Source organism: Salvelinus alpinus, chromosome 30 (genome assembly GCF_045679555.1).
Source record: "Salvelinus alpinus chromosome 30, SLU_Salpinus.1, whole genome shotgun sequence".
In the NCBI taxonomy this organism is placed as follows: Eukaryota; Metazoa; Chordata; class Actinopteri; order Salmoniformes; family Salmonidae; genus Salvelinus; species Salvelinus alpinus.
Window position 1 is genome coordinate 37,401,281 of NC_092115.1, and position 25,356 is coordinate 37,426,636.

Consider the following 25,356-nt stretch of genomic DNA (forward strand, 5'->3'; position numbering starts at 1 on the left):
GGGCATTGTCATGCTGAAACAGGAAAGGGCCTACCCCAAACTGTTGCCACTAAGTTGGAAGCACAGAATCGTCCAGAATATTATAGTATGCTGTAGCGTTAAGATTTCCCTTCAGTGGAACTAAGGGGCCTAGCACGAACAATGAAAAACAGCCCCAGACCATTAATCCTCCACCACCAAACTTTACAGTTTGCACTATGGATTGGGGCAGGTAGCGTTCTCCTGGCATCCGCCAAACCCAGATTCCTCCGTCATACTGCCAGATGGTGAAGCGTGATTCATCACTCCAGAGAATGCATTTCCACTGCTCCAGAGTCCAATGGCAGCGAACTTTACACCACACCAGCCGACGCTTGGTATTGCGCATGGTGATCTGCTCGGCCATGGAAACCCATTTCATGAAGCTCCAGACAGTTCTTGTGCTGACTTTTCTTTCCTGAGGCCGTTTTGGAACGCGGTACTGAGTGTTGCAGACAATTTTAACGCGCTATGTACTTCAGCACTTGGCGGTCCCGTTCTGTGAGCTTGTGTAACCTACCACTTCATGACTGAGCCGTTGTTGCACCTAGACGTTTCCACTTCACAATAACATCCCTTACAGTTGACATACTACGACGGTGCCATGTTGAAAGTCATTGAGCTCTTTATTAAGGTCATTCTACAGCCAATGTTTGTCAACTCAATCATCAAGTTTGCGGACGACACTACAGTGGTAGGCTTGATTACCAACAACGACGAGACGGCCTACAGGGAGGAGGTGAGGGCCCTCGGAGTGTGGTGTCAGGAAAATAACCTCACACTCAACGTCAACAAAACAAAGGAGATGATTGTGGACTTCAGGAAACAGCAGAGGGAGCACCCCCCTATCCACATCGACGGGACAGTAGTGGAGAAGGTGGAAAGTTTTAAGTTCCTCGGTGTACACATCACGGACAAACTGAATTGGTCCACCCACACAGACAGCGTTGTGAAGAAGGCGCAGCAGCGCCTCTTCAACCTCAGGAGGCTGAAGAAATTCGGCTTGTCACCAAAAGCACTCACAAACTTCTACAGATGCACAATCGAGAGCATCCTGTCGGGCTGTATCGCCGCCTGGTACGGCAACTGCTCCGCCCACAACCGTAAGGCTCTCCAGAGGGTAGTGAGGTCTGCACAACGCATCACCGGGGGCAAACTACCTGCCCTCCAGGACACCTACACCACCCGATGTCACAGGAAGGCCATAAAGATCATCAAGGACAACAACCACCCGAGCCACTGCCTGTTCACCCCGCTATCATCCAGAAGGCGAGGTCAGTACAGGTGCATCAAAGCAGGGACCGAGAGACTGAAAAACAGCTTCTATCTCAAGGCCATCAGACTGTTAAACAGCCACCACTAACATTTAGTGGCCGCTGCCAACATACTGACTCAACTCCAGCCACTTTAATAATGGGAATTGATGGAAATTATGTAAAAATGTATCACTAGCCACTTTAAACAATGCCACTTAATATAATGTTTACATACCCTACATTACTCATCTCATATGTATATGTATATACTGTACTGTATATCATCCACTGCATCTTGCCATCTTTATGTAATACATGTATCACTAGCCACTTTAAACTATGCCACTTTATGTTTACATACCCTACATTACTCATCTCATATGTATAGACTGTACACTATACCATCTACTGCATCTTGCCTATGCCGTTCTGTACCATCACTCATTCATATATCTTTATGTACATATTCTTTATCCCTTTACACTTGTGTGTATAAGGTAGTAGTTGTGGAATTGTTAGGTTAGATTACTTGTTGGTTATTACTGCATTGTCAGAACTAGAAGCACAAGCATTTCGCTACACTCGCATTAACATCTGCTAACCATGTGTGTGACAAATAACATTTGATTTGATTTGATTTGATATGGAGATTGCATGGCTGTGTGCTCGTTATTTTTTTTTTTTTTTTTTACCCCTATCAGTAATGGATGTGGCTGACATAGCCACATACTTTTGGTGCTCTGTGTGTGTGTGTGTGTGTCTGTGTGTGTGTATATATATTAATTTTGTAATTGTATTTTCTAACAGAATTTTGGAAATTTGTCAAATTCGTCATTTTCATATCAAGCGACCCCCACATGGGGTCGCAACTCCTAGTTTGGGAACCGCTGGGGTATTGTGTGAGATTTTAATTTTATTTAATCCATTTTGTATTCAGGCTGTTTAGGGATGACCCCATTTAGTCAATTGTTTCGTCGATAAGCTATTGGTCGACCAAGATTTCTTTAGTCGAGCAGTAGCCCAAAAATTTGAATGTTCATGGTGTACAAGACACCTGTCTGATTCGCTTCATGCTGAGGGAACAAATCCATTGTGGAGGCCATGTGGAATGGCACAGTCCATCACTAAGACAGGCTACTGAAATTGTATATGGTTACACTGTAAGAACAATGGTGCAACACTAATACATTTAGTTTATAACAAATGACCTTTCTCCTCCGTTGGATAGCGGTCACTGTCCGCGGTTCTGAAACACATCGGTGCGCTGTTGAATTGGCGCCTTTTCCTAGATGTCTGCATGTTGGTGTTGAGAACAATGTAGCGGAGGCAGCAGTGGAGTTAGGAGACAAGAAAACAGTCCTTACCTTAATTGTCTAAGAAAAGTGTGGAGAGAGGAAACCAACTTAATTAGGTCTATAATCAACAGCCTAACTGTTAAATGTGCCTGGCTTAATAAATCATCCCAAAACAGTGCCTTCGGACAGTATTCAGACCCCTTGACTTTTTCCACATTTTGTTACGTTACAGCCTATTTAGTGTTTACACTGTTCCAAATTGTCCCAAAAATCATATTTATAATTTTACGCCTTTTTTCAATCTCCTTTTTATTGTTATTATTATGATCATCATTATAACAATAAGTAACGTCATTATAATTAGTAGGCTTAGTATAGTAGTCTTGTATAACCACCATCGAACTGTAGGCCTAAGAGCACATTATGTTTAGTCTTAATACCGTAATTTACTTAGGTCTATATTTCAGTAGTTATATATGCTTCTGTATCAATCAGTAATTTGTTAATGTCATCACACAGCATATGAGTCATTCATGATTTGAAATGCAATCAAGCATTTTAGTTTAATATAAAATAAAAATGCACACTTGAATAATTTTCCTAAATAATAATCCATTTTATTTAGGAAAATTGCATTCAGGAATAAATGTGACTGTTTTTAGTCTATGCTGTAATAAAGTATTTTCCAAAAGAACTTTACAACAGACTCTAGTACGCTTCTAATTTATTTTGTGTTTACATTGTTCCAAACGGTCAGAAAAATTATATTGTAATCTAACAGCACCTGTTTGTCACACACAATATGCACGCAGCACTTGCTCCTTACATTACCTTATTTTTCTTGATCTCCAGTACTTTCCAGGAATAGTCAAATTTATTCCACACATCTGACTTCCCCTTTACCTCCTGAGCAACCAGTAAACATTCGCCTTTTTTAGTTTATTTGTCCTCTGCATCCATTTTGCTGTCATTGTGTTACGGTGTTCTGAGTTTGTTATAACCAATTTATTGATGTGATTATAATAGGCTATAGGTCGTGCGTGCGATGCATACATGTCACATAAAGAGAGCAAGGGTTGAGTGAATAAGGAATGCTTTTCGTAAACATATGAGGGGATTTCGGTAACCAAACTTTTCAGTCAGAAATAGCTGTAATTATGTTGCAGCTTCAGCAACACGGACAGCGGGATTAACACTGTTGATGTTCTGTGGTGGTTGCTGCAGCAGGGAGGAGAGAGACAGTGGGTGCTTGTCACTTGCAGCCATTTAAAAAAAAAATAATTTACACAGTGCAGCAAGTCTGGGCCCGGCCTGGCACAATCAAATCAATTGTGGTCGGACTCGCTCTAGTCATTTGTGTGTCTTCATTATTTCATCAAACAGTGCACTTAAAGCATCAGACAAGCTCAGTGCATATAGATGATTTGATTTAAACACATAGGATGTCTATATATGGAAAAATACACCTAACATTTCGACCAATCGAAGATAGAAGATAGCCCTATTTGGTAAAATACCAAGTCCATTTAGGACAAGAACAGCTCAAATAAGCAAAGAGAAACAACAGTCCATCATTACTTTAAAAGATGGTCAGTCATTCCGGAAAATTTCAAGAACTTTGAACTTTTCTTCAAGTGCAGTTGTAAAAACCATCAAGCGCTATAATGAAACTGGCTCTCACGAGGACCTCCACAGGAAAGGAAGACCCAGAGTTACCTCTGCTGCAGAGGATAAGTTAATTAGAGTTTGCGCTGCACCTCAGATGGCAGCGCAAATACATGCTTCACAGAGTTCAAGTAAAAAACACATCTCAACTAGGGATGCACTGATATGCCATTTTTGGCCTCAACTGATATCCAATATTTTCCTTGCCAAAAAACACGCTACCGATATTGAACATTTTGGCGGCCTTTTAAGCATTCTAGTACAGTTAAATAGTTGAAACACACACACACACACACTGACCAAAAAGTTATTTCGTTGGCATTTACGTATGTCCCCATTATCTGTAAAATATAATCAAAACCGTCCGTTTCCATCTTGTCCAGCTGTGTCTGTAACATTTCACATAAACCCTGTTTCTTGTCTGTATCAAAGTAGCGGTCCTTGTACCTAGCATCGAGCATGGTGGCGACACAGTAAAGAGGCTCAGAGAGAATGCCACCGACTCGCTTGTTCACAGCCTCTAGTAGAGTACTCTTGCAAGTTTTAACCCACGGTCTGTCATCAGTTTGTTGAGCAGGCATTTCAATGACATGACAGAGGGTATCATCACGTCTGCTGCAGACGCAGTTGATGAGCTTATTTCTCGAGGCAGTTGTTCAAATGGAGCTAGGAGTGTGTTCATGTTTCCAAGTTTCAAACATGTTCTCAAATGCCATTGAAATGGCAGCAGCGGTATGAAAACCAGCACATTCTTGAGCATGCAATACGACTTTCCTCTACGAAATCCTCGTCAACACACTGGGGGCTGACATCGCTGATCCAAATGTCAGTTGTGAAGCTAATAGCAGTGTATAGCAAGTAGCCCATAGCAAGTAGCTCATGGATGTGCGTTTCAACAATACTCTGTAACTCCGGTAGGGCAACATCTGAAAAATATCCCCTACTTAGTAATGTGTACCGGGGCTCGAGGTGCTCAACCAGTCGGCGAAAGCCAACATCATCCACAACAGAGAATGGTTGATTGTCAAGGGCAATGAATTCCATTATCTCCATTATCCATTCCATTATCTAGTTTTTTCTGCTTTTGTTCTAAGTAGTCGCTGAACGTTTCGGGGTGATGCACTTTCAAATTAGTAATTAGATTAGTGGTATTGAAAGATTTCACTTTCTCCCCTCCTCGGGAAATAATAGTAGCACCAACGTTGCATATGGCCTTTTTGTTATCTTCAATTTGAAACTTCAAAATAGATCCACATTGCAGACATTGTGGGCTAGGTTAGGAATGCTGTATTTTTCGTGCCGTCATTACGTCATCTACCTACGTTATATAGGTATGCACGTCAGCTTTGATATCGGTTTTGCACATCGGCGTTAAACTAGACATTGGGCCAATAGCGATGTTGGCATTTTTAGTTAATATCGTCCGATTCCGATATGCTTACCAATATATCGTGCATCTCAACATCAACTGTTCAGAGGAGACTGCATGAATCAGGGCTTCATGGTCGAGTTGCTGCAAAGAAACCACTACTAAAGGACATCAATAAGAAGAGGAGACTTCCTTGGGCCAGGAAACAAGAGCAATGGACATTAGACTGGTGGAAACCTGTCCTTTGGTCTGATGCGTCTTAGTGAGGCATAGAGTAGGTGAACGAATGATCTCTGCAATATGTGGTTCCCACCGTGAAGCACGGAGGAGGAGGTGTGATGGTGCTTTGCTGGTGACACTGTCTGTGATTTATTTAGAATTCAAGGCACACTTAACCAGGATGGTTACGATAACATTCTGCAGCGATACGCCATTCCATCTGGTTTACGCTTAGTGGGTCTGTCATTTGTTTTTCAACAGGACAATGACCCAAAACACAACTCCAGTTTATTTTTAAAAATAATCCAAAAACCTGTTTTTGCTTTGTCATTATGGGGTATTGTGTGTAGATTGAGGGGAGGAAAAAAACAATTTCATCCATTTTAGAATAAGGCTGTAACATAAAAAAATGTGGAAAAAGTGAAGGCGTCTGAATACTTTCCGAATGCACTGTAAACTTAAGTAAGACGAGATAGTGTATTGACGGCCAAATACTGCACTTTAAAACCAAACCGCATAGGATTCAGGAGTGAGTCAGTGGATTTGCTCAGATAGCTGGCACTACAGTAAAGGCAAGCTGCTGCTCCCTCGTGTGTGAGGCTGTGCGTCTGTTTTTGAAGCATGTTATTTTTTTCACTTTATTTCTCCCCTCGGAGCGGAGCCAGTGATGTGTTCTAGTGAGAAGGACATACAGACATATTCAGACAGACAGAAACTGCTCATCTGTGATGCCAGCCCATGCTCTTCTGAAGGCTGTCACTCTGACGCTCCTCAGCGTTGACGTGAAAAAGAGCTTAACCGCCCGCCACCTGGCTGGTGGAGTGGAAGGCGAGGCGTTACGCCGGAACGTTCCGTTGCGCACAGCCCGCTGCCTTCCTGCAGGTTTATGTGGGCTCATGAACTTAAATTATTTTGTTCTGCCACGACAAGTGTCACCCTCATCTCCCCTCCTTATCTTCTATGCCGCTTCTCAGGGAGGCACTCTCCCTCCCTCTCTTTTTCATCCGATCCTGCTTTCTCTATATAGATTCCAGGTGTGATGTGAAAGTGTTGATGCTTTTATCCCTGCCTGGCCCGAAGAGCTGTCCTCCTCCTTCCTGTGTGCCTCTTAGCATAAGTGGTTGCTTTTAGAAAAGTATCTCCTATTACATTTTTAACAAGTCGTCCTTAGTCTTCAGAGTCGTGGCTCCAAAAATTGCAAATTATGCCAGCGCAAAGGTAGGAGCTCAGTGATTATCAGAGGGAGGAAGGGGCAATTTGCCAGTTGAAAGCAAATGTGACTTCCTAGAGCAGTTTCTTAAAAAACAGTTCTCCAATAGACTGGCCTTAACTGGCCTGGGAACTGTGCTCTGACCTGCCAGGAGGATTTGTATGAGAGATGTAAATCAAATCAAATTGTATTGGTCACATACACATGGTTAGCAGATGTTAATGCGAGTGTAGTGAAATGCTTGTGCTTCTAGTTCCGATTGTGCAGTAATATCTAACAAGTAATCTAACAATTTCACAACAATTACCTTATACACACAAGTGAAAAAGAATGATAAGAATATGTACATATAAATATATGGATGAGCGATGGCTGTGCGACATAGGCAAGATGCAGTAGATGGTATAGAGTACAGTATATACATATGAGATGAGTAATGAAGGGTATGTAAACATTATATAAAGTGGCATTGTTTAAAGTAGCTAGTGATACATTTATTACATCCAATTTTGTATTATTAAAGTGGCTAGAGATTTGAGTCAGTATGTTGGCAGCAGCCACTCAATGTTAGTGATGCCTGTTTAACAGTCTGATGGCCTTGAGATAGAAGCTGTTTTTCAGTCTCTCGGTCCCTGCTTTGATGCACCTGTACTGACCTCGCCTTCTGGATGATAGCGGGGTGAACAGGCAGTGGCTCGGGTGGTTGTTGTCCTTGATGATCTTTTTGGCCTTCCTGTGACATCGGGTGGTGTAGGTGTCCTGGAGGGAAGGTAGTTTGCTTGTGATGCGTTGTGCAGACCTCACTACCCTCTGGAGAGCCTTACGGTTGTGGGCAGAGCAGTTGCCGTACCAGGAGGTGATACAGCCCGACAGGATGCTCTCGAATGTGCATCTGTAAAAGTTTGTCAGTGTTTTTGGTGACAAGCCAAATTTCTTCAGCCTCCTGAGATTGAAGAGGCGCTGTCGCGCCTTCTTCACCACGCTGTCTGTGTGGGTGGACCATTTCAGTTTGTCCCAGGACCCTGTCAGAGAGTCCAGAACCCAGTTGCACAGGGCGGGGTCGAGACCCAGGGTCTCGAGTTTGGAGGTTACTATGATGTTAAATGCTGAGCTGTAATCGATGAACAGCATAGGTATTCCTCTTGTCCAGATGGGATAGGGCAGAGTGCAGTGTGATTGCGATTGCGTCGTCTGTGGACCTATTGAGGCGGTAAGCAAATTGAAGTGGGTCTATGGTGTCAGTTAGGGTGGAAGTGATATGATCCTTGACTAGTCTCTCAAAGCACTTCATGATGACGGAAGTGAGTGCTACGGGGTGATAGTCGTTTAGCTCAGTTACCTTAGTTTTCTTGGGAACAGGAACAATGGTTGCCCTCTTTATGCATGTGGGAACAGTAGACTGGGATAGGGATTGATTGAATATGTCCGTAAACACACCAGCCCGCTGGTCTGCGCATGCTCTGAGCACGCGGCTAGGGATGCCGTCTGGGCCGGCAGCTTTGCGAGGGTTAACACGTGTAAATGTTTTACTCACGTTGGCTGCGGTGAAGGAGAGCCCACAGGTTTTAGTAGCGGGCCGTGTTAGTGGCACTGTATAGTCCTCAAAGCGATCAATGAAGTTGTTTTAATTTGTCTGGGAGCAAGACGTCGGTGTCCGTGACGGGGCTAGTTTTCTTTTTGTAATCCGTGATTGACTGAAGACCCTGCCACATGTCTCGTGTCTGAGCCGTTGAATTGCGACTCTACTTTGTCTCTATACTGACGCTTAGCTTGTTTGATTGCCTTAGGGAGGGAATAGCTACACTGTTTTGTATTCGGTCGTGTTTTCCCGGTCGCCTTGCCATGAATAAAAGCAGTGGTTCGCGCTTTCAGTTTTGCGCGAATGCTGCCTTCAATCCACAGTTTCTGGTTGGGGAAGGTTTTAATAGTCACAGTGGGTACAACATCACTGATGCACTTGCTAATAAACTTGCTCACCGAATCAGCGTATACATCAATGTTGTTGTCTGAGGCTATCCGGAACATATCCCAGTCCACGTGATCGAAGCAATGTTGAAGCGTGGAATCCGATTGGTCGGACCAGCGTTGAACAGACCTGAGCACGGGCGTTTCCTGTTTTAGTTTCTGTCTATAGGCTGGGAGCAACAAAATGGAGTCATGGTCAGATTTGCCGAAAGGAGGGCGAGGGAGGGCTTTGTATGCGTCGCGCAAGTTAGAGTAGCAATGATCCAGAATGCTGCCAGCCCAGGTCGCGCATTCGATATGCTGATAAAATTTCGGGAGCCTTGTTTTCAGATTAGCTTTGTTAAAATCCCCAGTTACAATAAATGCAGCCCCAGGATGCTAATGCATAGACATAAGGTTGTTCTTTGAGATGTTTGTGTTAGTGCACCAGAATTTGTACTTATGGACCGATACCAGGTTTAGTAGTGATGGGGGGGGGGGGGGGGGGATCGATAGTTATATGATGCTACATTATTTGTGGACGATATATCAATATTTTACTCAAAGTATCAATAAAGAAAAAATATGTACATACGGTAGGAAGCGTTAGCTGGCGCTAGTTGGCTGTACCTGCGCCAAAACTCCAGTATTTTTCATCCTATAGCTTGTTCTCATCTTTTTAAGTAGGGAGACAGCATTTTTTTTAGCACTTCTATTTCCTTGACTGATCAAAATTCATTTTCTCATGTTATCTTGTCTCTTTGCAGCAGACGTACGCTGAGTTTTCAGAACATTAGGAACACCTAATATTGAGTTGCATCCCCTTTTGTCTTCAGAACAGCCTCAATTTGTCAGGACATGGATTCTACAAGGTGTCAGAAGCATTCCACAGTGATGCTGGCCCATGTTGACTCCAATGCTTTCCACAGTTGTCAAGTTGGCTGGATGTCCTTTGGGTGGCGGGCCATTCTTGATACACACAGTAAAATGATGAGCGTGAAAAACCTAACAGCATTACAATTCTTGACACACTCAAACCGGTGTGCCTGGCACCTACCACCATACCCCCTTTCAAAGGCACATATTTTGTCTTGCCCATTCACCCTCTGAATGGCACACATAAAAAATCCATGTCTCAATTGTCTCAAGGCTTAAAAATCCTACTTTAACTTGTCTCTTCTCCTTCATCTACACTGATTGAAGTTGATTGTGTAATGACAACAATAAGGGATCATAATATTCACCTGGTCAGTCTGTCATGGAAAGAGCAAGGGTTCCTAATGTTTTGTACCCTCGGTGTATAGCGAGCAAGACGTTTTGAACATAAAATCGCAATAAAATTGCATATCTTATCGGCACATAATTATCGTGATATCACATCGTGAGGTCCCTGGCAATACTAAACCTGACAATGGTTTATTTGTTAATTATCACGATACTCAATACCATCATGATACTTGATACTACGGCAAAAAAAAGCATATTAGCCAAAGTCACAGAACAGCACATGATCCAGACAGAAATTCCGCTACTGATCTGTTCAGTCATTGGGCATCTTTTGAGTTCATTATCATTAATGTGCTTGCTGATGGCAAAGCACAACTCTAGATTTCTCTTATAGTCTTATTATAGAGCTTCAATGATTTAAACTATTAACACGAAACCAACTTCCAAATGTCCAGACTGCCCCAGTTCGGATAGCTTGAGAAAATATTTTTGAAGAATTCAAACTTTAAGCTATCAACTCCAAACCAACGTTGAGATGATCAGACTGCCCCTACTTAGATTTCTATGTATGCTTTTTAACTTTAACGATTTTACATTTGCAAAAATGAACATGTTTAAAAAATACAGATATATACACTAGTTTTAGAACACCTACTCATTCAAGGGTTTTTCTTTATTTTTACTATTTTCTACATTGTAGAATAATAGTGAAGACATCAAAACTATGAAATGTCACATATGGAATCATGTAGTAACCAAAAAAGTGTTAAACAAATCAAAATATATTTGAGATTTGAGATTTCTTCAAATAGCCACCCTTTGCATTGATGACAGCTTTGCACACTCTTTGCATTCTCTCAACCGAGGTAGTCACCTGGAATGCATTTCAATTAACAGGTGTGCCTTGTTAAAAGTTGATTTGTGGAATTTCTTTCCTTCTTAATGCGTTTGGGCCAATCAGTTGTGTCAATCAGTTGTGTTGTGACAAGGTAGGGGGTATTCAGAATATAGCCCTTTTTGGTAAAAGACCAAATCCATTTTATGGCAAGAACAGCTCAAAGAAGCAAAGAGAAACGACAGTCCATCATTATTTTAAGACATGAAGGTCAGTCAATACGGAAAATGTCAAGAACTTTTAAAGTTTCTTCAAGTGCAGTCGCAAAAAACATAAAGCGCTATGATGAAACTTGCTCTCATGAGGACCACCACAGGAAAGGAAGACCCAGAATTACCTCTGCTGCAGAGGATAAGTTCATTAGAGTTACCAGCATCAGAAATTGCAGCCCATATAAATGCTTCACAAAGTTCAAGTAACAGACACATCTCAACATCAACTGTTCAGAGGAGACTGTGTGAATTAGGCCTTCGTGGGTGAATTGCTGCAAAGAAACCACTACTCAAGGACACCAATAATAAGAAGAGACTTGCTTGGGCCAAGAAACACGAGCAATGAACATTAGACCAGAGGAAATTTGTCCTTTGGTCTGATGAGTCAAAATGTGATATTTTTGGTTCCAACCGCCGTATCTTTGTGAGACACGGTGTGGGTTAACGGATGATCTCTGCATGTGTATTTCCCACCGTAAAGCATGGAGGTGTTATGGTGTTGGGGTGCTTTGCTGGTGACGCTATCTGTGATTTATTTAGAATTCAAGACACACTTAACCAGCATGGCTACCACAGCATTCTGCAGCGATACGCCATCCCATCTTGTTTGGGTTTAGTGGGACTATCATTTGTTTTTCAACTGGACAATGACCCACTACCAGGCTGTGTAAGGGCTATTTTACCAAGAAGGAGAGTAATGGAGTGCTGCATCAGATGACCTGGCCCCCACAATCCCCCGACCTCAACCAAATTGAGATGGTTTTGGATGAGTCAGAGGAAAAGCAGCCAACAAGTGCTCAGCATATGTGGGAACTCCTTCAAGACTGTTGGAAAAGCATTCCAGGTGAAGCTGGTTGAGAGAATGCCAAGAGTGGGCAAAGCTGTCATCAAGGCAAAGGGTGGCTATTTGAAGAATCTCAAATATAAAAGAAGTTTAACACTTTTTTTGGTTACTACATGATTCCATATGTGTTATTTCATAGTTTGGATGTATGTCTTCACTATTATTCTACAATGTAGAAAATAGTAAAAATAAAGAAACCCTTGAATGAGTAGCTGTTCTAAAACTTTTGACCGGTAGTATATTTAACAGGGAAGATATATTGACACGTAGGTCTATTTTCCAAATGTGCCCTGTATAATGCAATATATAAACACAAGACATGTGAGATATATATCTCACACACACTCTCACACATTAAAATGCAATAATACAGTCATGGTAAGCACAAATTGTCACACCCTGATCTGTTTCAACTGTCTTTGTGATTGTCTCCACCCCCCTCCAGGTGTCACCCATCTTCCCCATTATCCCCTGTGTATTTATACCTGTGTTTGTTTGTCTGTTGCCAGTTCGTTTTGTTCGTAAAACCTACCAGCGTTTGTTTCCCTACTCCTGCCTGTTTCTTGCTCCTGTTTTCTAGTCTTTCCTGGTTTTGACCGTTCTGCCTGCCCTGACCCTGAAACTGCCTGCTGTTTTGTACCTTACCCCACCTTACTGGATTATTGACCCCTGTCTGCCCTGACCCTGAGACTGCCTGCCGTTCTGGACCTTTTACACCTTCTCTGGATTATTGACCCTGCCTGCCTTGACCTGTCATTTGCCTGCCGCTGTTGTTGTAATAAACTTTTGTTACCTCAACACAGTCTGCATCTGGGTCTTACCTAAACATAAAACATCACAAATCACCCACACAGTTACATTCCTCCAAAAATAAATTGCCCGAACGGCACCAGAACATCAAGATGAAATGTATTTAGAATTTTGTTCAGGAACACGGTGCATGAAACTAAAAGCAGATTTGCGTAGTGTTGTCTGTAATAAAGCTCTTTTGTGAGGAAACTCATTCTGATTGGCTGGGCCTGGCTCCCAAGGCCCAGCCTTGACTGCGCCCCTGCCCAGTCAAGTGTAATCCATAGATTAGGGTATTATTTATTTCAATTGACTAGACTCCCAGTCCCTGCCACTGAAAAACATCCCCACGGCATGATGCTGCCACCACCATGCTTCACCATAGGGATGGTGCCAGGTTTCCTCCAGACGTGACACTTGGCATTCAGGCCAAAGAGTTCAACCTTGGTTTCATCAGACAAGATAATCTTATTTCTCATGGTCTGAGAGTCCTTTAGGTGCCTTTTGGCAAACTCCAAGCGAGCTGTTTTGCCTTTTACTGAAGAGTGGCTTCCGTCTGGCTACTTTACCATTAAGGTCTGATTGGTGGAATTCTGCTTACTGTTCTCCCATCTCCACAGAGGAACTCTAGAGCTTTGTCAGAGTGACCAAGGCCCTTCTCCCCCGATTGCTCAGAGGCAGATGGTTTGAGTCTTTGATATTTATTGTAATCCAAAAGGTCAAAACCAGTTCAGAGTCCAGGAGGTACAGAGTGGCTGGCAGGCTCGAGGTCAAGGCATGCAGGCGGGTACCGAGTCCAGAAACAGGCAGGGGTCAAAACCGGGAGGACTAGCAAAAAGAGAATAGCAAAAGCAGGAACACGGGAAAAACATGCTGGTTGACTTGAACATACAAGACGAACTGGCACAGAGAGACAGGAAACACAGGGATAAATACACCTGGGAAAATAAGCGACACCTGGAAGGGGTGGAGACAATCACAAGGACAGGTGAAACAGATCAGGGCATGACACTTGGTTGTTCCAAACTTCTTCCATTTTAAGAATGATGGAGACCACTGTGTTCTTGGGGACCACCAATACTGCAGAATTTTTTTTGTGGTACCCTTCTCCAGATCTGTGCCTCGACACAATCCTGTCTCGGCACTCTCCGGAAAGTTCCTTCGACCTCATGGCTTGGCTTTTGCTCTGACATGCAAGGTCAACTGTGGGACCTTATATAGACAGGTGTGTGCCTTTCCAAATCATGTCCAATCAATTGAATTTACCACAGGTGGACTCCAATTTGTAGAAACATCTCAAATATGACCAATGGAAACAGGATGCACCTGAGCTCAATTTCGAGTCTCATAGCAAAGGGTCTGAATACTTACAGTACCAGTCAAAAGTTTGGACACACCTACTCATTCAAGGTTATTTTCTTAATTGTTACTATTTTCTACATTATAGAATAATAGTGAAGACATCAAAACTATGAAATGTCACATATGGAATCATGTATTAACCAAAAAATGGTTAAACAAATCCAAATATATTTTAGATTCTTCAAATTAGCCACCCCTTGCCTACATAAATTAGCATAAAAAAACCACCAACCTGAACCGTTGAAGGTAGAGACACCAAACCAATGTTCAAATGTTCAGGCTATCCTGACTTCTCATTATTAAACGTTTATCAAATATAACTATATACATTTGCATTATCAGCATAAAATTGTCACACCCTGATCTGTTTCACCTGTCCTTGTGCTTGTCTCTACTCCCTCCAGGTGTCACCCATCTTCCCCATCATCCCCTGGGTATTTAAAGCTATGTTTTCTGTCTGTTTGTGCCAGTTTGTCTTGTATGTTCCAAGTCAATCAGCGTGTTTTTCCCGTGATCCTGCCTTGTCTATTCTCTTTTGCTAGTCCTCCTGGTTTTGACCCTTGCCTGTTTTCTGGACTCTGTACCCACCTGCCTGACCATTTTGCCTGCCCTGACCTTGAGCCTGCCTGCCACACTGTACCTCCTGGACTCTGAACCGGTTTTGACATTTTGCCTGTCCACGACCATTCTCTTGCCTACCCCTTTTGGATTATGAATAAATATCAAAGACTCTAACCATCTGCCTCCCATGTCTGCATCTGGGCCTCGCCTTGTGCCCTTATAAAAATAACCCACCAACAACTGTTGAACCGTTCAAGCTAGAGACACCAAACCAAATTTTACATGTTAAGGCTATCCAATCAATCAGCCAATTAATCAATACATTTTTAAATCTACCTACTTTTTCCAACTATTACCAGACACTACCACTACTATAACTTATTTCAAAACCATAAATACTTTAAAACAATTACATTTACATTTAAGTCATTTAGCAGACGCTCTTATCCAGAGCGACTTACAAATTGGAAAGTTCATACATATTCATCCTGGTCCCCCCGTGGGGAATGAACCCACAACCCTGGCGTTGCAAGCGCCATGCTCTACCAACTGAGCCACAGGGGACTAGTGTATCTAGCAAGCACACCATATTTTCTTCAAGAAATGTACTTTTCTAGTAAAAAAAATGGCTCTCAAAAATGTTGAAATTTGATGTACATCTATGCATTAATGAGTCAATCATAAAATCTAACTACACAATGGCAATGTATTTGAATGGTAAATCTCTATTGATTAACTGGGTAAATCAAGATGTAGTCTAGGCCTATTCACAATACAGGTGAATTAATGCATATTATATAGGAGTATGTTTATGCATTGAGTTGAACTTGTTTTGGTTGATTTCACGGATCTACAGATGATAAATAACTAATTTCCCAGTGTTTTCCATTAGCGCCGGTTACACACATATTTTCCGCCGGGTACTTTTTCCACTTAAATTAACCTTGCCACTTTTTAACAATTCGCAAGTCAGAATTTTTTTTAGCTACGCACTCTCTCGCTACAATGAATGATATGAATTAACTATGCTACTTTTAAATTCGGAAAATCTCTCCCTCTAGAATGAACGATAGGCATATGCATCTTCTAGTTATCTATTGATAGGACAGGCACCTGTCAGTCTGCTGTCTGTTCCGCCTTCCTGTACCTCGTTTGTGTGTGTGTGTGTGTGTGTTGTGTACAGTGTGGTTGCAGGCTAATTTATTTTCACGTAGGAAGAGAGCATGAAGCTCCTTCATCGTCTGTGAGTCAATTTGCACGTCCTGTATAATGTGGTAACGATGATTCGAAATCCGCTAAGCCTATTGTTTTCTGGCACCATTTATTCAATTTAGCGTGATTCATATTCAGCCACGAAGTGCTGGCGTATAGGCTTACTGTGATTTGATTGACGAACAGGAAGCTTGACTAGTTCATAAATGGTATCGAATTGATTGAATAAAGTCAATTTCATATCGTCGCCATTCATACATCATACAACGTAGTTATATGTCCATGGTATTGCATCGCGACAAGTCAACTAAAGAGCTAGTTAGTATTTTCGGTATGAAATCAATCATGACTTGCCAGACAATGACGTTAAAGTGAGTGACTCGTCAGTAGCCTACCGAATCGCATCTGTAAGAGCTGTTTAGTTGGCTCCTTAATTTGCATACTAGTAAGCTTTTTGCCGATTATCTGCAGATACATTATGAAAACGTTCAATGAAGATAGTGAATCATCCTCACTGCAGGAACAATAGTTAGACTAGTGGAGCGATATCCCGACTCTGGTCGAAAATATGATAAAAGAAAACAATTGTTTTAAAAGCTAATAATACTATATGGTATTTTCTAAGAAATTGATATAGGTCTACTAATTTAATCAAAGTGTTGACAATGGAGTAGTAAACTGCTGCTTTCTGTGTAGCAAAGCCCATGATTAACACTTGCATCATTCCTCAATCATACCTGTGGTGCAGATAGCTGACAAAATGCCTCTTAAAAGGAACCTTGAAGCCTGTGGAAGTTAGCAGACTCTTACAAGGTTCTTTATGAAGAAATCTGTGGGTTAGCTAAACACATTTTAATTTTTTTTTAAATGACACTGCAATTCACAAAGAGTTGCAGGCACATGTTGAAATGATTTTACTAATTTAACTGACACGCATTGATCTCTTAACACATATGGGCCCAAAACCTAATTGAGCATCTGTTCTGTTTTATTTTAGTCCCATTTTTCCATTTGATAAAGTGCCCAACACACAATTTGTTTGATTTTAAATGTAACCTTACACATTTCATTGGGGATAATTTGGCCTATTTACTTAATTTTGCTGTTTTAATAAAATACTTAATTTGAAGAACAAACATACTGTAATTGGGGCAATTCATATCTTGCAGTAAAATACTTTAACCATAACAGAAGACAGGTTAAATGTAAAAAAAAATAAAAGGTTTAATGTTCTCTTAGAAAATAGCCATGATCATATAGGCCTAGATGATATCCCCTAAAACTAACAATACACTGAATGTATACATTTTCAGTCATTTTAAATTGTAAACACGATACCACAACACATTTTTTAAATCTGGGAGGGAAACTCAATAATTTCAGTGTGTTTCAGATGGAATCAAGGCAGTAGAATGTAACAGAGGACACCAAAATAAAGCTGGTTGGCCAAAAAAACATTTTAAGTTTTGTCATTTTTCTTTTTCAGAGGGGGGTTACGGGTACAAAAACAATCATATAAATGCAGACAAAGATAACCCATCCACCCGCCCTCCCGCTTCCCACCAATGTTCTCTCTAAGCTGCGCAGGTGCAGCCAATGCAGAGTAGCAGCAGATTGAACTTCACTCAACTTTCTTCACACAAGTTTTCTCCTTTAGTTAACACTATCAATGTTTCGCGCTACTGTGGGAATTGTGCTTGAATAAAAACAGCATTAGCCACTTTCAATGTAACATACCGAAACAAAACAAACTATGCAAGATTTAGTATGCAAAACTAACTGCGAGAGATTTTCTTGTAGGTAGAGTGTATTGGAGTAGGATTCTATTGCTTTGACAGGCATGACTCAGGCCCGTACTCAGACCGGTGCACCATAACCAATCAGAGCTGCATTAAGCCAATGTGCCATATATGGATCTGTGCCATTCACTTTGAACTGGACTGTGTTTATAGCATGAGTGGTTGTGAGTAGATGTGTTTGTTTTGATATCAAAGTGAGAGCTGCATGTGCACATTTGTTCATATTCTTTGCTAGTTAGTGAGTTATTAGCCCAGTTATTTCTAGTCAACAATTGGGGAGTGATTGATTCCTACAAGAGCACAAAATGTGTGCATTTCTATCCATCTTTGAAAAGCAAGTCAGGTAAAGAGCTTTTTTATGTCTTAAAGTTGTATTTTGAGACAGTCTTGAGTAAGCTAAGTAGACAATAGGCAAAGGGTAGTGTAATTTGTCTGTTTCTCTAATAATGGTATGAGAATAATGATGCATTTTATTTTGTAAAGTGGTTTCTTGCATCAAACCCAATTTGACAATTTGACACATTTGACAGAAGTCCTGAAAAGAACAGAAATCCTAGTACCAAATCGTTGTTCTAGTTTCGGTATACCGTGCAACACTAGCCTGTGTGTGCGATCCACAATTCTCACAGGTTCACGTTGTGATGGTGTTGAGATAAACAGGCCTTTTCCCCCTTCCTGATTCATCATCTGTAGGTGGGCTCTCTGGTGGAGCAACACCACGCAGGCTGGTGGTGCCAGTCACTGCCACTGCGTCACTGTGATCAAGCCCTCTGCGAGTCACGTTGGGGAACAAACTGTCTCACAAGTCATCCTTGCAGATACACCAGCCTTCATTATGACTGTGTGTGTGTGCATGCTTCTGTTAATACCCTTGTTGGAACCAAGTATTTCGTTTATTTGTTATAATTAATTGGTGATGTATAAGTGAATAGGTTGGTTTACTTTTGAGTTGAAGTTTTGCCCAATATGGTCGCTTGTTAAGCTGTGGCCAATGGGAGAGTTGACCTGGTTAACAGGAGGCCTGGGGAAAAAAGAGAGGGAGAGAGAAGATGAGAAAAGGATGGACATTACATTATGACCGTTGGTGAAGAAAAATAATAAAAGAAAACAGTAAAAATTGAACCAAACCCATAGCTACCGAGTTTTGAAGGGAAATAACGATTTGATTTTATAAGAGAGTTGTTATAATTTTGTTAAGAAAGACTTATTTGACAGCCTTGAGGTTAGCCTAGAATCGTGTGAAACCGAGAGAGAATTGCTTGGGAAAGATTAACGAGTTCATGTTCCCATGGGATATCGGTTACTGCTAAAGAGTACTGTCTGCATTAATAGCTGTGCTTGCTGTGGATCTTGTGAGGAAATCTGCACAGAACTGCCGTACTTCGCTGAGGGAATATCAACGAGTAGTGAGTAACCACAACGGTGGGGTGCTTCTGGACTTTATGTGTGTCACCATTTTTTTTTTAGCTCCAACGCGCGCCAACGAAGTTAAGCAAGCTTGAAATAATTTGGACATGGGTTGTGCATGACTCATTGGGGTTTATTATTTACTATTTATTTTGATGTGGTGCATTGAAAATGTAATACTACACATCTTGAACCTTATGTATGTTGCCTTGGTGGAGTCATTTCCTGTTTCAATTTAATTTAATGCATGGGAAAGTATATACTTATACAATAACAAAAATCTATAATCATTCCATCTGAAGTTAATACCCTATTTGTCATCACCCTAGATAGTTTACAATAGGGATTCTTATTTGAGATGTCCTTCTCACCTAACATCCCATGTTGTTGAGATATTCTACGTAAGTTAATTGTCACGCCCTGACCTTAGAGATCCTTTTTATGTATCGCTTTTGGTTTGGTCAGGGCGTGAGTTGGGGTGAGCATTCTATGTCTGGTGTTCTATGTTGTCTATTTCTTTGTGTTTGGCCGTGTGTGGTTCCCAATAAGAGGCAGCTGTCAATCGTTGTCTCTGATTGAGAACCATACTTAGGTAGCCTGTTCCCACCTGTGTTTGTGGGTAGTTGTTTCCTGTTTTGTGTTTTTTCACCTTACAGGACTGTTTCGTGTCGTTCACTCTCTTTGTTGTTTTTTGTCATTCAGTGTTCAGTTTATTTGATTAAATTTACTATGAACACTTACCAGGCCTCCTATGTGTCTCTCCACTCCAGTGATGATCCATGGCACGAAGCCTCCAGTGATAATCCATGGCACAAAGCCTCCAGTGATAATCCATGGCACGAAGCCTCCAGTGATGATCCATGGCACGAAGCCTCCAGTGATGATCCATGGCACGAAGCCTCCAGTGATGATCCATGGCACGAAGCCTCCAGTGATGATCCATGGCACGAAGCCTCCAGTGATGATCCATGGCGTGAAGCCTCCAGTGATGATCCATTGGCACGAAGCCTCCAGTGATGATCCATGGCACGAAGCCTCCAGTTATGATCCATGGCACGAAGCCTCCAGTGATGATCCATGGCACAAAGCCTCCAGTGATGATCCATGGCAAGAAGCCTCCAGTGATGATCCATGGCACGAAGCCTCCAGTGATGATCCATGGCAAGAAGCCTCCAGTGATGATCCATGGCACGAAGCCTCCATTGGTGATCCATGGCACGAAGCCTCCAGTTATGATCCATGGCACGAAGCCTCCAGTGATGATCCATGGCACGAAGCCTCCAGTGATGATCCATGGCACGAAGCCTCCATTGGTGATCCATGGCACGAAGCCTCCAGTGATGATCCATGGTAAGAAGCCTCCAGTGATGATCCATGGCACGAAGCCTCCTGTGAGGAGTTATGGCACGAGGCCTCCAACGAAGGCCGTCAGTCCGGCGCTTCCAGCGACGCCCTCTAGTCCGGAGCCTCCAGCGACGCCCTTCAGTCCGGAGCCTCCAGCGACGCCCTCTAGTCCGGAGCCTCCAGCGACGCCCTCTAGTCCGGAGCCTCCAGCGACGCCCTCTAGTCCGGAGCCTCCAGCGACGGGCTTCAGTCAGGAGCAGCCAGAGTCTCCCTCCTGTCCGGAGCAGCCAGAGTCTCCCTCCTGTCCGGAGCAGCCAGAGTCTCCCTCCTGTCCGGGGCAGCCAGAGTCTCCCTCCTGTCCGGGGCAGCCAGAGTCTCCCTCCTGTCCGGAGCAGCCAGAGTCTCCCTCCTGTCCGGAGCAGCCAGAGTCTCCCTCCTGTCCGGAGCAGCCAGAATCTCCCTCCTGTCCGGAGCAGCCAGAGTCTCCCTCCTGTCCGGAGCAGCCAGAGTCTCCCTCCTGTCCGGAGCAGCCAGAGTCTCCCTCCTGTCCGGAGCAGCCAGAGTCTCCCTCCTGTCCGGAGCAGCCAGAGTCTCCCTCCTGTCCGGAGCTGCCAGAGTCTCCCTCCTGTCCGGGGCAGCCAGAGTCTCCCTCCTGTCCGTAGCTGCCAGAGTCTCCCTCCTGTCCGGAGCAGCCAGAGTCTCCCTCCTGTCCGGGGCCCGCTGCGAGGGTTCCCAGTCCGGGGTCGGCTGCAAGGGTTTCTGCTCCAGAGGCGCCACCTAAGTGGGCCAAGACTAAGGTGGAGCGGGGTCCACGTCCCGCACCAGAGCCGCCACCGCGGATAGATGCCCACCCAGACCCTCCCCTATAGGTTTAGGTTTTGCAGCCGGAGTCTGCACCTTTGGGGGGGGGGGGGGGGGGGTACTGTCACGCCCTGACCTTAGAGATCCTTTTTATGTCTCTATTTTGGTTTGGTCAGGGCGTGAGTTGGGGTGAGCATTCTATGTCTGGTGTTCTATGTTGTCTATTTCTTTGTGTTTGGCCGTGTGTGGTTCTCAATCAGAGGCAGCTGTCTATCGTTGTCTCTGATTGAGAACCATACTTAGGTAGCATGTTCCCACCTGTGTTTGTGGGTAGTTGTTTCCTGTTTTGTGTTTTTTCACCTTACAGGACTGTTTCGTGTCGTTCACTCTCTTTGTTGTTTTTTGTCATTCAGTGTTCAGTTTATGTGATTAAATTTACTATGAACAGTTACCACGCTGCGTGTTAGTCCGATGATTCCTATTCCTCATCATCAGACGAAGAGGAGGAGCGTTACATTAATATCGTGAGAGTCAAATTCGAGCCTGGTGAGAGGGTTACACTTGCATTATCAAGTGTAGCTTATGTGAGTGAGCGAGTGTAAACATGAATATAGTTGTTATTGTGTGGATGTTGTTCTTTGGCCATCTCTTTCGCTGTCTTTCCTCTGAGTTCCGAGGTCAGGTCACCTGCTTGGACCAGGTACGGGTCGATAATTCATTTGGATGTGTTGGGAGGGATCAATAAGGCCTGGAGCAGTTCCCCGGGGAGGGACGGAGGACAGACCGGCAGCGTGTCGGGGTGCGCTTCATCAGCAGGTTTTGTTGGGCTTGGTTTACTCGGAGAGGATGCAGCTGTTCACATTCGCTCTGGAGGGCACCGCAACGCACTGTGTGTGTGGATCTATTATGTGTGTGTGAGAGAAGTGTGTGTGTGTGTACACCTTCTCAATTTCCCTGACAAAGTTCAACACCTGAGTCAGAATTCATGAAGCCTGTGCAACGAACCTTGCTGCTTTCTTACCTTGCTATACTCCCTGCCCCTCACTGAATGTCAGATGGTACAGACTGACTCCTGTCTCCTTCCTCTTTAGGGCTGTACTACGTGGACTCGGAGGGGAACCGTGTGTGTGGAGACCTATTTGCGGTGGGCTCTGGCTTTATGTATGCGTATGGAGTGGTGGACAGCGGGCTGAGACAGGCTATGTCTGTAGAGGAGGCGTGCGAGCTGGGCCGCAGAGCCATCTACCAGGCCACATACCGAGACGCCTATAGCGGAGGACAGGTCAATCTGAACCAGGAAGACGTATTGAAGCTGCACCACCAATACCAGGAACAGAACATATAGAGAGGGGAAGGAGGGATTGATGAAGAATAGTAATAATCAGGAAGGTTGATAATGATATAGCAGCAATGTTTTATTCATTTGGATTCATTTCGCGAACAGTTTGCTGCAGTTCCCACACACAACGTGTTTCATAAAGGGGGTGCCGTTTTCTAGTGAAGAGGCTGATGAGTCAAATCCGTCTTACTCGGTGTAGGAATAGTCTGCATCTCTTACAATGTTACAGATCTACCTTCTAACAAAAACTGGGAAAGCAAATCTTTTCTCAGAAAAACCTTGTGATGTTTTTGTAAACATGAAATGTGTTTTTATTTGATTTAGGTCCTCTTGTTTTTCCTCCTGTGTTTACTGTAGATGTGTATTTTATTCATACACACAACACATTCTCACTTCTGTCATTTGATCTTTTTCTTCTTTTCTCCATCCCTTGATATAACTCCTTCCATTTTCTGTTGGTGTTTTGTCATCTGCATCTGTTGAGATCCTGATGTATTCTGTTCCTCAACCTACAGCTATAGCTCTAACCCTGCTCTGTGATCATTGGGGAGTAGCTGTAGTGTTTACCTTTCAACTATAGGAGTTGCTAATTACATATCTATCGCTAATTGTGCTTCCTGTGTGGAAAACGGTATATTTTCCCCCTCACTTAACTTCCCCTCCAATGGTTTTATATATTTTTTTTTCATTAATTGGAAGGGAAATGTATTTTTTTTTTATTTCTCTCCGACACACTTAGCTTCTCAATGCTAATGTTATATGCCGCTCTGTCACTGTGCTTTACAATGTAATGATCTGCGCGGGGCTGTGTGAGCCCCTTCAGTGGTTTTATGGCGGGAAATAAACACTAATAAAAGCGATTGGTAGCCATCTAAGCCCCTGCACCTTCCAGCCATGGTTAAAAACTAGTTTCACAGGTGGATAGTTAGCAGATGGAATATAAATGGGATTTCAATAAATGTAAATGAGCCTTCCTTTCCAGCTCTCTGCGCTGAGTAAATGAAGAGATGAGAATTACACCATGGTGGACCCACACAATCACAATGGCAAGCTGGAATCATACAGAGCACTTAATTTACTGGTAAGTAGACCACTTTGATATGACACTGAAAGGTAATGTGGGTATAGACTATTTTAAGGATAAGTGCAGGATTTATAATACATGATTCAAGTATTAAACTAATGTTGGTCTTCTCTTTCGAGCATGATGAGCTTTCTTGTATGGAAGAACTGGAATGGAACGCCTATACAACCTGCAGCCAGCCATGACCGGAGGTCTTCACCCATCGTATAGGGCCATTTGGCTCTCAATGTCTGACATTTTTCAGTGTCACTACCTCCGTTATGATTTGCTCTCTCCACTCACAATGCTTTAAAATCGACTACTGGATTGTGACATCGGGGGATAGCGTGACAAATGGTGAAAATAACATTGTTTGAACCTAAATGAGAGCGAGCATTTAGAAAAAGACCAGCTGGCGATATTGGAAGGTGCCAGCATGATGATTTTCAGTGTCAGAAAATAACCTCTGTGCCCACGATATGCCATCTGTCAGGTGGTCATATGTGATTTTGGTCTCAGCCACTCGATCTGATTAAGGCCAAGACTCCGGGGGGAGGCGAGTCTTGGATGAGCACAGATCCACTTCAAACTTCATGTTTATCTGAAAACCGTTATCCCATTGAAGGTGTGAGCTCAGAGATCATAGAGGAAAAACACAATGATACGAGTGTGTGCCGTCGGTGATGATTTGAGTGTACCAGAGTAATAGCTATTAATTTCTCTCATCCTGGATGCTGTAGGTACATCAACAAAACAAATGAGAAGTGTTATTTGGCTGAGGTAATGTTTCTGGGCGCACTGTCTCGTGTCCACCCCGAAGGCCCTTGGGGTGTCGTGTAATCAGCGTGCTCGAGTCCTTAAACGCGTGCCAGTTTCGAGGGATAATTGTGTTCGTGCTTTTTGCGCATCCCTATCATCGGTCGCGCAAGAGGCTGCTGCTCTCGCCTCATTTGAGAGGTGCCGTTTTTCATCCCTCTGGGCTCGGCAGTGGCGGCTGCTGCTGCGCGGTGTCCTCGAGCCTGTTTTCCCCTTTCCTGGTTTTGGCAATGGCTTTCCCATCAATTAATTTGGCTGCACGAAGGAATAAAGCCTCACTGAGAAAACATTGGCGGTCTCTATGTGTAGTCTGACAGGTCTGGTCCATTCTCGAGTCAGTCCTTGTCCTTTCTAGGCACTTATAGTGTGTTGCTGCCACAGTTGCTGCTGCATGTTGTTCTTGATGATGGTGATGGTGATAATGATAGCTCCACTATTAGCACAGCGTGTCCCAGAGGAGCCCCGGGGCTCAGGGCTGTTTGGCCCTTGTCATGACACCTGACTGTATAAATGTGGCATGTCTGTTTGTTTTATCGTCAGCAGCATAAGGGCCTCCCAGGCAAACAGACACGGGGTCAAAAGAAGCCGCTAAAGACATGGCAGTAAGAGCGATGGTCTCTGCCATGGCCAGTCCACTTACTCCTATGTGGCACTTGTTTTTATTGCTGTTGTCCTTTAATATGTGGTGACCATCATGCCCTGTAGGACT

The 25,356-nt window shown here is 43.2% G+C and overlaps 1 pseudogene; it reads left to right on the top strand.

The window, feature by feature from the left end:
* The window catches only part of LOC139560023 (proteasome subunit beta type-5-like), a 30,685-nt pseudogene extending 7,063 nt beyond the window's left edge, over positions 1–23,622 (top strand).
* The last annotated feature ends 1,734 nt before the right edge of the window (positions 23,623–25,356 follow it).